The following is a 14,125-nucleotide window of genomic DNA, read 5'->3' as shown; positions in this document are numbered from 1 at the left end:
TTTCATGGGGAACCTGGGTGGGGTTGTTACCAGAAGAAGATCACATCATGCAGCAACGTGTCATCTCAAGTTTATTGACTTGGCAGGACAGGGAATAGCAGTAGCAGGGGAATAGCCATTCCTGTTCCCTAATGAACAAGCACACATGCAAAACAGAACTCTAGCTCCTCCTGGGCAGTTTAGCCCAGCCAACCTAGTGGCTTTCTACAATGGAATTACCACATCAGTGGACAAGGGAAAAGCAATGGATGTCATCTATCTGGACTTCTGTAAAGCCTTTGACATGGTCCCCCACAACATCCTTCTCTCTAAATTGGAGAGATAAGGATTTGATGGGTGGACTGTTCAGTGGATGAGGAATTGGTTGGATGGTAGCATCCAGAGGGTAGCAGTCAACAGCTCAAGGTCCAGATGGAGATCAGTGACAAGTGGTGTCCCTCAGGGGTCCGTACTGGGACCAGTGCTGTTCAATATTTTCATCAGTGACATTGACAGCGAGATCGAGTGCACTTTCAGCAAGTTTGCAGGTGACACCAAGCTGACTGGTGCAGTTGACATGCCAGAAGGATGGGATGTCATCCAGAGGGACCTGGACAAGCTGGAGAAGTGGGCCTGTGTGAACATCATGAGGTTCAACAAGGCCAAGTGCAGGGTCCTACACCTGGGTCAGGGCAATCCTTGGTTTCAATACAGGCTGGGGGATGATGTGAGCAAGAGCAGCCCTGCCGAGAAGGACTTGGGGGTACTGGTGGATGAAAAGCTGGACATGAGCCAACAATGTGCACTTGCAGCCCAGAAGGCCAACCATATCCTGGGCTGCATCAAAAGAAGCGTGGCCAGCAGGTCGAGGGAGGTGATTCTGCCACTCTACTCTGCTCTGGTGCAACCTCACCTGGAGTACTGCGTCCAGCTCTAGAGCCCTCAGCACAAGAAGGACATGGAGCTGTTGGAGCGAGTCCAGAGGAAGGCCACGAATATGATCTGAGGGCTGAAGCACCTCTCCTATGAGGACACGCTGAGAGAGTTGGGGTTGTTCAGCCTGGAGAAGAGAAGGCTGTGGGGAGACCTTATAGCAGCCTTCCAGTAGTTAAAGGGAGCCTATAGGAAAGACGGGGACAGACTTTTTAGCAAGGCCTGTTGTGACAGGACAAGGAGCAATGGTTTTAAACTAAGGGAGGGCAGATTTAGACTAGATTTAAGAAAGACTTTTTTTACAATGAGGGTGGTGAGGCACTGGAACAGGTTGCCCAGAGAGGTAGTGGAGAACCCATCCCTGGAAACATTCAAGGTCAGGTTGGAGGGGGCTCTGAGCAACCTGATCTAGTTAAAGATATCCCTGCTCTTGCAGGGGGGTTGGACCAGATGACCTGTAAAGGTCCCTTCCAATCCAAAGCATTCTATGGTTCTATGATTCTATGATTCTAACTTAACTCAAGGGGAGCAGGACACTCTGCCTTTCCGAGGTGTCAGCTCTGTGGCTGACAGTTTAGCCCCTGTACATAGCAGTTCATCCTCAGGCTCCATCTTCCACAGATATCCCTGAATTCTGCTTCCCTCTTTTGAACTATTTATTAGGTCTTTTTAACTATCTACTGATTTCTGTGGTAGTTTGTCAGCATAAACTACTGATGGCTTTGTAGTTCTGCACCCCCAGGCCAATCTAGAGTTGCCACAGTGTTTTTTGTCACCCTCTGGCTGTTTTTTGTCACCCACCAAAAATGTCACAAAAAAGAAAATGTTACCTTTGTTATTCAGCTCCTTTGAGATTAATCTGGTTGGTTTGAGCTTGGCAGCTGCAGTCCTTCAACTGGGTAGCAGCCCCAGGTAGGCTACACCCAGGGGTTCTGCTGTCCACAGAGATCCCTTCTTCCGTTATTCCAATGAGAAATACAGGTTTAACCTTTAAAGGATTAGAAAGACTAGGCTGCAGCCTGTCTGCCTGTTGAGAGATAGTTTTATTTAACAGAATATACATGTGATCTGGGCAAACAGTAGCAAATACAGCAAAATAATGACTCCCTTAAGTCAGATGGCAGAAAATCCCTGAATGAACAGGGGTTGCATAATTCTTTTCATGCAAGCTTCTTCTTGCTATGTGTCAGGACAATCCAAAATCATAGTTTATCCTCTCTAATTAACAGGAAAACTAATTATTCGACACTTGATAGCACACACTGACAGAAAAAAACAATACGAATCCCATTTCTCTATTTTATGTATGTATTATTTTTTCTGCAATCATTTTCAAATTCAGAGTCAGTAAATGCAGAAGACATTTATGCCAGTAAAGTAAAGGTCTGGACCTACATTTTTTATGCTTGATCAGAGTTGGAAATCTATTTCAAGGAAATTCAAGAAATCCTGTTAAAATGCTGAAATAAAAGTATTCTGAAATATTTAAATTTAGACATCACAAAGGTACTGTGTCTATTTCTTACCTTAATATTAGAAATTCCCTTTAATTATATTCTGTTTATTAACAAGTTATTAAATATTTGCCAAAACAATTAATTAAAATATTTCTATTAATTTAAATTAAGTACTATGAATGTTTTTATGGTTTCTTACCTTAGAACTGATTAAGCCATCAAAGGACCTTAGTATATTGGTGTACTAAGCATTTTACTAGCCAAATAACAATGAAACAAAAGGCCTGTATTTAAATTTACTACTTCTCAACTAAAGGATAGGCTTCTTTAACCATTTAAAGAACCAAACAGTTTTTCTTAAGGAAGTAGAAACATTATTTTTTCATGACAAGTACCTCCTGGAAATTATTTTACAGAATAGATGTGTTTGATGTCAAAGAATGAGGAATTTCAAGTGTTTATAAAAGAAATCAGTTCTAGACAGCTGTCTCCAAGTTTCATTGTAAAAAATAAGGAAGGCTTTTTTTTTCCCTACTTCTGTGACTCCATTGTAGACAGAAGCATCTATCCTCATTTTGAGAAGACAATTTACAGTTGCTACTTCATCAGTTGATTCCTACACTTAGTATATACTTACAACTGACCTCTAAAAACTCTCAGCAAATACCTAAAATGACATTAAAAGTGAGCATAAATAATGCAAATGTATATACATTACAAACTGCATTACAGAGATCCTCTCATAATTTGGGGAATCTGTATGAATAAAGTACATGAATACTGTTTGAATTTTGAGTCTCAATATGTCTCAAATTCATACCTAAGCTCTGCTTAGACAATAGAGTTGATTTGGATTTTCTACTGAATTTCATTTTTTTAATCTCTACATGATACTATGGAGGGGTAAAGTGACACTTGTGACATTTAATGAGAAAATCTGGAATAATAGGAAATTTCATCTTTTTATGCAAAACATCATCTAAATGTAGTTTATCCTCAAGAAGGCTGGTTAAAAGACAATCAGCTAAAAGCTGCACAGGCTTTGTAGTAATAGTAGTAGTGACAGTAGTTTGTATTAGTTCTCAATGTTCATTTGAATGTGAGAAAGGAAGTACAGCTCTTCAGAGGTCTTTGACAAGTACAAAGAACAATTAAGAATACTAACAAACATGTGGTAATGAGGTGCATATAGTTTTTTGTTTCTAGAAATAAAAAGGAGTAGTATTTCATTTTAGAGCTCTTGAAAAATATGTGTTTCCAATATCTTTAAAGCGTGGTAACAGGGGTCTGGGAAAGGTGAGCATTAACTGCCAGTAAGAATATGATTCAGTGATTCTGGTCATCCACGTCTCCTAGGATAAGATATTTCTTTTCCAGGGAAGAGGAACAGACGGAGAATCTGAAGGTGTCCACGAGATATTTCTGATGTCAAGAAGACCATTGTTGTGACTTACTGGAGCCATTTAAAGCTGTTGTAAGGAGCAAAATGGGACCAAAGAAAGGAAGGTGAATATATCTGCAGAAGGGGAAACCTGACAACCACCAATGTACCTCATGCAATGTCTTTCTCTGTCCAACCTCTCCACTTGGAGAATTATGAATCTGCCACATGGAATAAGTTTTAATCATCAATTACGCTCATTTCGGAAAGGCAATGCAATTCTTCTTATTGAAAAATTTCCACTGACATAAACACTTAATTGTAACTTATATAATTCTGTATCTGTAATATAATGGATGCTGCCATCCATTGCCATATACAATAAATATCAAGAGCAGGCCCTGCATCTACAGACCCTCAGATAAAATTCTAACCTCAGCCTGAAGTATAATGAACTGCATATCTATGTGTCGCAAAGGAACTTGCACTTCAGTGACATATTCTTATTTTGCTGTAAACATGCAGTGATTTTTCTGTTTTCACTTGCCTACACAAAAAGTTTATTGCTCCTTATACTCACAATTTAATTTCAGAATAAGAAATGCAAAATGTAAGCAATTCGCTCATCATGACCAACATGAAAAATGTTAACTGAGCTTTAACTTTGTTGCCATTTTTTGTCCCTCCCCTGTAACAAATATAAAGTGTCATAAACCTGATGCTTTCCCTGAAGTAAAGGGTTGCAAGTCATGGTAACCAGAGCACTGTGTGTTCAAACCCAGAGCACTGAATTCTTGAAGTGTGCCTTAACCAACAAACCCCAGGTGAAGATGGGATGTCATTTGTTTCCCTACCTCTAACTGAAAATGTGCCATTGTGAAAAGAATACAAGATCTAAAACAGCAGAGAGTGAATAAGTGATTTAGTAATCTAGGGAGGCTGCTGAGGGCACTGCTCACTTCCTCATTCTTTTTCCATCATCCTAACATACACTTAAATACTCCCCTTACTCTCCTCTACCTGCTCCCAATTAAAAGAAAATGATGACTATGATACAATGATGTTGTAAATGTCACAGTACTGTAGGATTTCAGCAGTTCTGAATTTTTTAGCATCTTAGAAGCTCTGCAGAACAATTTCTGATTTGCATTTCATCACTACCTTAATGGAGGAACAGCAGTAAGCTTGTGAATTAAAGCTTGCTAGATTAGGGAGTTTGTGCACAAGATTTCAAATCTCTGGTGAATGGCTTGCTGCAGCTCTACAAATCATTCTGTCAAAGCAAATCGTGCTGTTAAAATACGCATTTAAAACAATGCTCCCCAAATAGGTAATATGGAGGTAATTGAAAAACCCAAAGTGCATACAAATAATTGGAAAAAGTGAGCAGTGAGGGAATAAGGAACTAAATGAAAAAAAAAAAAAGCCAAAACCAAGGGAAATGTAAATAAACATTACTGTAGAAAAAAGAAATATCATTTACTTTATCACCAACTGCAAATAAACCACATACTTTGGGGCTTAACTTCTCACCTATTCTGCACACAGTGCTTTCTACTGAGATGTGACGGGAAATCATGGGGAAAAATAAAGACAGCTTTATGCCACATAAGTCTCACACTGAAATGCAATGAGAAATGTGTAATCTTCTGCAAATGCCCAGAAAAGATCCAGCTAGGAGCTCTTCATTTCATTAAATGGCATCATTGATTTCCATGGGAAGTTACAACTAAAAGAGAAAATAGAGGCCAATGACAAATGTTAATCTTATAACAATTTTTAAAATCAAGGAGTTAAATTTAAAAAAACCCAAAACTTCAGCAGTGTAGAAACTCACACCAAATGAGTTTGTAACTTTTATGAACCCTGCTATAGGCTATGCAGTATCAGTATAGTAAAAAGACTTATCTGTTCAAGTATTTATCAAAATGGGCTGCATGAGTTAGTAAGTGTGCATACCTCTGGCACTCATCATAAATGCTAAGAAAGAATAAACTTGAATTAGTTTTCTCTCCTTCCCACCCCCTCAATATAAATCTATGTATTAATAAGCAGGGGACATAATTACTAAAATCAGATTAAGAGATTTATACATTCATATTTTTAAGATTACAAAATGTAGACTGAATATCCAGTTCAACTCTCTAAAGCACAAGCTTTTAGGTGACATAAAGATGCTAATTAAGGGTTCTGTTGAGTAGATCTGTTTCCACTAAACACCTGGGCCAACATGGGTCCTGTCTTCATATGCATGGAAAGGAAAAGAGAAAACCTTAACAGAACAGCATGAGCAGTAGGTTTTTATGGATTCAATTGAAACTGGGAAAAAAAACCAAACCAAACCAAACCAACCAACCAAACAAAACCCAAAAAACCCCAAACCCACTTTTCTTCATTGAAAAGAAAATCACAGTTATCTATACATACCAATTAATTTATACTGAAATTCCCTTCTGTCCCACGTGTATATTTGACACCTCATTTAAAATTTAAAAAATACATTGAATTAAGTTAATCCTTTATGACCTTTTATCCCCAGAGTTCTTAATCAAATGTCTCAATTGAGTAATAGGTCTTTGTATGACCCTAAATTATGTTGCTCAAATCTTGTCCTTTTCCTCAGTCTCTTTGAATATCAATTAATTCTAGAGCAAAAAGGAATATCACCAAATGTTTGCCCATCCTCTAAGACAAACCTCATCCCTTAAAACAAGCTTAGTGGAATATAGACAACATAATTTCTGAAATGTTTCGTTACAGTCACTTCAGCAAAATTGTAGGATGACTTTTGTTAAAAGTAAAGCATCTGTACTGTTCTTCCTATCTTAGGGGCACGTATTTCATATATCGTGTATTGCATAGTTTGGTCCTCAAGATTTAAAACCAAAGATGGGTTCTTTTTGGTTGCTTGGTTTTGTTGGTTTCACATGTATTGGCAGAGTTGGCACACTAGCATTTCCTTTTGAAGAAAATTATATGATTAGAAGATATAACAAGAATTCCAGCTTCCACATCTGGAAATACTTCCACTTCAATCACTCTGTGGAAGTCCCAGTCCCTCACTATAATTTAGGATTGATTCTCTTTTATGCAGGTAGAAAATAATGCCCGAAAAGTTTTGGAACTTTTTCCATCTGTTTCTTTCACACTGACAAATAAGGTGTAAAATATCAAAGAAAGATGTCCTGTTTGCTTTTTCATATCAACCAGAGCTTCATTTTTGTTAAAATCACAGAACAAAACTTGTATGAAATTATTTTTACAGAACCTACATGCAAACCTGTGGATCTTGTAATGACCCAAAATTTTAACACCTTTAATTTATCACTTCCAGGTGAAGCTATACACAGGAATATATTATTGACAACTACGCTATTGCTTTTTTTCTTCAGTGCAGTAACTCCATCTGTTTAACCATCTATTGAATACTGCATAAGAAGGCAGAATATTTCCATAACTCTTGTAGGCCCTCATACCATTCAGCTATGACAGTGAAGCATATTTTAGTCATGGCAATATAATTTTAACTCACAGTTCTCTCTTTCTCCTCCCCTCCTTTCTCCTTCTTACACAGACCATAACCATGATCATATTTGTTTATTTATTTGTTTGTTTATTCATGTAAATTCCTATTCCCATTTAATGTAGAGGCAAAAAGAATTTTTAAATGTAGCATGAGGAAGAATTCAAATGTGGAAAGAATATGAATGGAAAATGAAGGGAAAAATAAGTACTTCTATGAATAGTTAATTAATTAATTGATGCATTTCCAGATAGGAAAGGAAGCATAATGAATATTAATGACTGTGGGCTATGAATTGAATCCATTTTTCTCTTCCCCAGAGGAGCAAAATTATCTGAACCAATCTTGGCAATGTTTGCCAAGGGTTTTGGTTTTGTATTTTGGGATTTTTTTACCTGCCTTTCTGTGCAATGTACATTTGGTTTATCCCTTCAGATCAATCGTTCTTGAAAATTTGCTGTAAATGAAGGAGAAAATAACCCTAAACCACCATGAACTGACAAACAGAAAGGCCCAGTCATAAAGAAATTAAAGAAAGTATATCTTTTCTTTGAGTACCATAAATTGTGTCTCTTGATCATCATACAGAGTCTTGGATCTCAAGATAGCAGCCTTAGAAATGATGTGTGCGTTTAGATAATGATTTGGGGTATTGGGACACACTAGGAAGCTCAATGTAATCCCTGCTGTAGCAGGTAAGTGAGGAATTTAGATCACCAATGATAGGTTTTTTCATATAATAGTGATTGGAGTTAGGTAAACTATGGCATATTAACAGTACTGGGAAAAAGTATCCCAATTCAGAGTGAAATCACGTTTTAAGGTTTGTTTAGGGTTTTTTTTCCTTTTTTTTTTTTTGGGCCATAATGATCAAATTAACTAATTGTTAGTCAAATTGAATATAAAGGGAATATTTGGCACAATTAAAGCTTTTTTAATAGTTTCAAAGAAAATTTTAGTATTTTGAAAGCAAAAACATTTTTTAAAAAATTGCTGTACTTTTAAAATGTCTATATTGTTGATTTTAAATGTTTTAAATTTGTATACCTTCTGGGAGAAAAAAGTTAAATGAGTATATATTTACTGAAAGTATTTCACACTCTATCCATTGTGATTCTCACACTGTAGAGCAACATCCTTCAAAAATGAGTAGGAGGGGAAAACGTTTCTTAACTTAAGACTAAGAAGTATTTCCTTAATGTCACGGAGAATCAACAGATAAATACCTACATCGGTTTGTGGGTGTTTCTGAATGATATCATCTGGGCTATCTCACAGTGAGCAGTTTTGCTGTCGGCTTTAACATGTTTTGAGGGAAAAACGTCACCTACTTATGCTGAAACACAATAAAATACAGGTAGTCTTGTATGTCAGTTTAGCCCTCAACCTAAAACTTTCTGAAATTTTGCTTAACTTATTGTTATCTTTGCTGTCTCCAACTGCAAAATTGACATCTTCCTAGATGCTGGTTGAATTTAACTTATGAACTTGCTGACTTCTTTTTCAGTTGAAGAACAGTGTGGAAAGCCTCCATCCTCAGGACAGCTGGTCACCAAGCTGGGCAGCCCTTGAAGTGAAGTTATTCCCTTCTTTCCCTGTCAGAGAGCTTTTTTGACCATAATATAGACATTTCCATAGTTATTCTTCATTCTTCCCTCAAAATGTTAATTGAGACAGATAATATATAGTAATGATTTTCCATTCTATGAGTGCATCATCAAACATCAAAGTCCATATCGTGGTTTAACCTGGTGTCCTGGTTTCGGCTGGGATAGAGTTGATTTCCTTCCTGGTGGCTGGTGTAGTGCTGTGTTTTGGGTTTTGGTATGAGAATAATATTGATAACACGCTGATATTTTGGCTGTTGCTGAGCGGTATTTACACTGGTCAAGGACTTTTTTCAGCTCCCCATGCTCTGCCAGGTGCCCAAGAAGCTGGGAGGGGACACAGACAGGATTGTTGATCCAAACTGACCAAAGGGCTATTCCATACCATATGACGTCATGCTCAGTATATAAAGGTGGGGAAGCAGAAGGAAGGGGGGGACATTCGGATTGATGGCGTTTGTCTTCCCAAGCAACCATTACGCGTGAGGGAGCCCTGCTTTCCTGGAGATGGCTGAACACCTGCCTGCCCATGGGAAGTAGTGAATTAATTCCTTGCTTTGCTTTGCTCGCGCACGCGGCTTTTGCTTTCCCTATTAAACTGTCCTTATCTCAACCCACGAGTGTTCTCACTTTTACTCTTCCAATTCTCTTACCCATCCCACCGCGGGGGTGGGGGGGAGTGAGTGAGCGTCTGCGTGGTGCTTAGTTGCCATCTGGGGCTAAACCACGACACCTGGCAGGCAGTTAAACACCACACAGCTATTTGCTCATTCCTGTGCAGTGGGATGGGGGAGGGAATTGGGAAAAAAGGTAAAACTCATAGGTTGAGATAAAGACAATTTAATAGGACAGAAAAGGAAGGGAAAATAATAATAATAATAATAATAATAATAATAATAATAATAATAATAATAATAACAACAACAACAACAACAAAAACAACAACAATAATAATACAAAGCCAGTGATGCACAATGCAATTGCTCACCACCTGTTGACCGATGCCCAGCCATTTCCTGAGCAGCAGCTGCACCCCCCTGGCCAACTCCTCCCAGGTTTTTTTTGTTCAGCATGACATCATATGTTATGGAATATCCCTCTGGCCAGTTTGGGTCAGCTGTCCTGGTTGTGTCCTCTTCCAGCTTCTTGTGCACCTCTAGCCTCCTTGCTGGCAGGTCAGTATGAGAAGCTGAAAAGTCCCTGACGTAGTGTAAGCACTACTTAGCAACAACTAAACCATCAGTGTGTTATCAACATTATTCTCATCTTAAATCCAAAGCACAGTACCATATTGACTACTAGGAAGGAAAATTAACTCTATCCCAGCCAAAACCAGGACAATATCCACCCCTTATTCTATACCATCTCCATCATGCCCAGGTCCCACACTTTCCAATACATTCCAATTAATCACCACTGCTTTTCCTGCCTTTTAATACATACATATAGTTATCATTCCCTTAGTCTGTGGGCCATCCCTCTAAAAATGTCTGTTGAGTTAATTTACTCCATGACTTTGGGCTCCATCTGTCATAACAGGGCATAGCCCTTCAGGGCAGGAGACATGGTATGTGGTATTGGATTGTTGCATGCTGAAGCCAGTTCTGGTTCCATCACTGGTGCACTTGTCTGGTTCTATCATCACTGCACTTTGCTTGGTTTCATCAAAGTTCATTCTTCACTAATCTGGGTGATTCTTACTGTAATACCATTGATATGGCATATAGCAACCATAAAAGTGATGACATACAGTATTATATAGCAATTAACATCATACCATTTAGTTCATTGGCTATTCTCACACAAAATCATGAGGTACCCCTTGAGGTACTGAGCAGACTTCCCCATCCTTTTGCATTACCCACCAAGTACAACCAGGTCCTTGAGCAAAAACAATCCCATGCATGGCTTTTCCTTTGCCTGAGGCAGGAGTAACCCAGACTGTCTTCCCCAGCATATTTTTTATGTGCACTACAAGGACTTTATCCCCCTCTGCAGTACGTAAAAGTTTTGATTGGGCAGGGCCAGCTCGACTGGCAGATCCCCTAGTGTTGACTAACCAGGTGGCTTTTGCTAAATGTGTATCCCAATGTTTGAATGTCCCACCACCCATTGCTCGCAGTGTAGTCTTTAACAGTCCATTGTATTGTTCGATTTTCCCAGAGGCTGGTGCATGATAGGGGATGTGATATACCCACTCAATGCCATGCTCTTTGGCCCAGGTGTCTATGAGGTTGTTTCAGAAATGAGTCCCGTTGTCTGACTCAATTCTTTCTGGGGTCCCATGTCACCATAAGACATGCTTTTCAAGGCCCAGGATAGTGTTCTGGGTGGTGGCATGGGGCACAGGATACGTCTCCAGCCATCCAGTGGTTGCTTCCACCATTGTAAGCACATAGCGCTTGCCTTGGCAGGTTTGTGGCAGTGTGATATAATATCAGTCTGCCAGGCCTCCCCATATTTATATTTCAGCCATCGCCCTCCATACCAGAGAGGCTTTAACTGCTTGGCTTGTTTGATTGCAGCACATGTTTCACATTCATGGATAACCTGTGCAATAGTGTCCATGGTCAAGTCCACCCCTTGATCGTGAGCCCATCTATATGTTGCATCTCTTCCTTGATGGCCTGAGGTGTCCTGGGCCCACTGAGCTATAAATAATTCAGCCTTATGTTGCCAGCCCAGATCCACCTGAGCTACTTCAATCTTAGCAGCCTGATCCACCTGCTGGTTGTTTTGATGTTCTTCAGTGGCCCAGCTCTTGGGTACATGAACACTTGACTTCATCTGGATCTTTGGATAACTGCTTTCTCTCCAGGTCACCATAAATCACCTCCAGCATGGCTAATTCCCTCAGGTGCTGGATACCTCTCTTCAAGGTGGTCCACTTGCCTGGGTGACATATAACATCTTCCTTGAAAGGATATCTTTCCTTCACGCCTGACAGGAGTCACCTCCACAGGCTGAGGGCTTGTGCCCCTTTTCCAGTTACTTTGTCAATACACCCTTCCCTAGAAAGGGGTCCCAGTTGCCTGGCTTCCCTATCCTCTAATTCCAGGCTATTGGTCCCGTTGTCCCAGCATCAGAGCAGCCAGGTGACCATGTGCTCACCAGAACAATGGCTGAAATCTTTTCACATATCTTGCAGCTCAGCTCACTCAGGGATAGGGATTGGGTGGTTACTGCCTCATTTATGAATTCTGCCTCTTCCTCCTCTTCTTGTGATGGCCCTGCTTTGAAGTAGCCTGCGTCGTCCACTTCTTCCTCCTTCCATTCTTAGTAGTTTTTTCCCTTCCTAAACGAGCTGACTTTCGCTTCCAGTATTTCTTCTTGTGTATCAGGGTGACTGATACCAGCACGGGTTGGTTCTCTGGTTCAGCTGCAGTTCCTGTCACAAGGGTTGGAGTAGCCATAATGCCTGTCACCGGGGTTGGAGTAGCTGCAGTGCCTGTTGATGAGGTTGGAGTAGCCACAGTGCCTGTCGTTTTGTCATCAGATCCCAAGACCTTCTCTTCCCTTTGAGGGTCCTGAATAGTGTTGAGCAGGGCTTGGTAGGCATGGGCCAGGCCCCAGCACGTTGCAGTGATTTGTGTCTCTCTGGAGTTGCCGGGGTGACAGCATACTTTTTCCAAATATTTTACTAGTTTTTCAGGATTCTGCATTTGTTCAGGGGTGAAGTTCCAAAACATGGAGGTGCCCACTGTCCTTACTTACCCATACTATCCCCCACATCCTGCCACCCAAAACTATCCAGCCTTGGGACAGATCTCCAGGTGGTATTCTTAAATAGTTGTTTAACCTTAAACAAGATCTGAAGCACATTCTGGAGACATAGCAGTAGGAACATGCTGGTTTGAACATCCCAAGGATATTAAAAATTCTCAAGAGCTATTGTAACTAGCCTGGAGGAGAAGGGGAAGGTGAAGGAGCAGCAGTGTTCCTCCTTGTCTCCCCCATAGACTGGGTCTCCAAGGAGAAAATGTAAAGAGTGTAATTATTAAGTTTCCATGAGATGTTACTGAAGTACGGCGATGATGGAAATGCTGAGTACAAATATCAGATTAGTCTCATGACCAATAATTTTATCATATCATAAGCCAGTGTTACATAGTACAGCAAAATTATAACCTTAATCGAGCCCCCAGAGATGATAAACAGCACAACAGGGAACATATAGAGCAAGTAAGGTGTTACATAACACAAGTCTGAGAACAAGTACAACTCTGAGAGCAAATAAATCAACATTATGACCAGCGATTATTAACCTGATATAATGAATACTAATAACATTTTTTTTTAACATGCTCTGGTCAGATCTGTCTTCATCTCAACCCTTCAAGCCCCATGTTGGGCGCCAAAAAGGACTGTTGTGGTTTTACCTGGTAGGCAGCTAAACACCACACAGCCGTTCGCTCACTCACCGCAGTGGGATGGGGGAGAGAATCGGTAAAAAGGTAAAACTTGTGGGTTGAGATAGAGACAATTTAATAGGACAGAACAGGAAGGGAAAATAATTAATACTAATACTAATAATAGAATATACAAACCAAGTGATGCACAATGCAATTTCTCACCACCCACTGACCGATGCCCAGCCAGTTCCTGAGCAGCAGCCGTGCCTCCCCAGTCAACTCCTCCCAGGATTTTTTTGTTCAGCATGACATCATATGGTATGGAGTATCCCTTTGGCCAGTTTGGGTCAGCTGTCCTGTTTGTGTCCTCTCCCAGCTTCTTGTGCACCTCTAGCCTCCTTGCTGGCAGGTCAGTATGAGAAGCTGAAAAGTCCTTGACGTAGTGCAAGCACTACTTAGCAACAACTAAACCATCAGCGTGGTATCAACATTATTCTCATACTAAAATCCAAAACACAGTACCATATCGACTACCAGGAACAAAATTAACTCTATCCCAGCTGAAACCAGGACAGTCCATAAAATAAGGACTATCATCAGGCTCAAAATTTGAAAGGCACTTTGAAGATAAAATGTCGTCCCAGAAGTGTTTGATGTTAGAAATACTTTGTCAGATATAGAGGGTATACAAATGATTGAATAAGCCATAGGACTGAGCTAGAACTTAGGCATATAATTGTCATTATATGTATATCTACTTTATCCCTGTTGTACACATATCCAGAATTTAGAGCCATCTCTCTGAACATTTATTCAGCTTTCAGTAATTTCACAAGTTTCATAGGCACTAAAAAGTGTATCCCTATTCATATCGTGATCCATCTGACAGGTGA

This window comes from Ciconia boyciana, chromosome 1, assembly GCF_034638445.1.
Source record: "Ciconia boyciana chromosome 1, ASM3463844v1, whole genome shotgun sequence".
In the NCBI taxonomy this organism is placed as follows: Eukaryota; Metazoa; Chordata; class Aves; order Ciconiiformes; family Ciconiidae; genus Ciconia; species Ciconia boyciana.
This window is presented reverse-complemented; position numbering follows the sequence as displayed.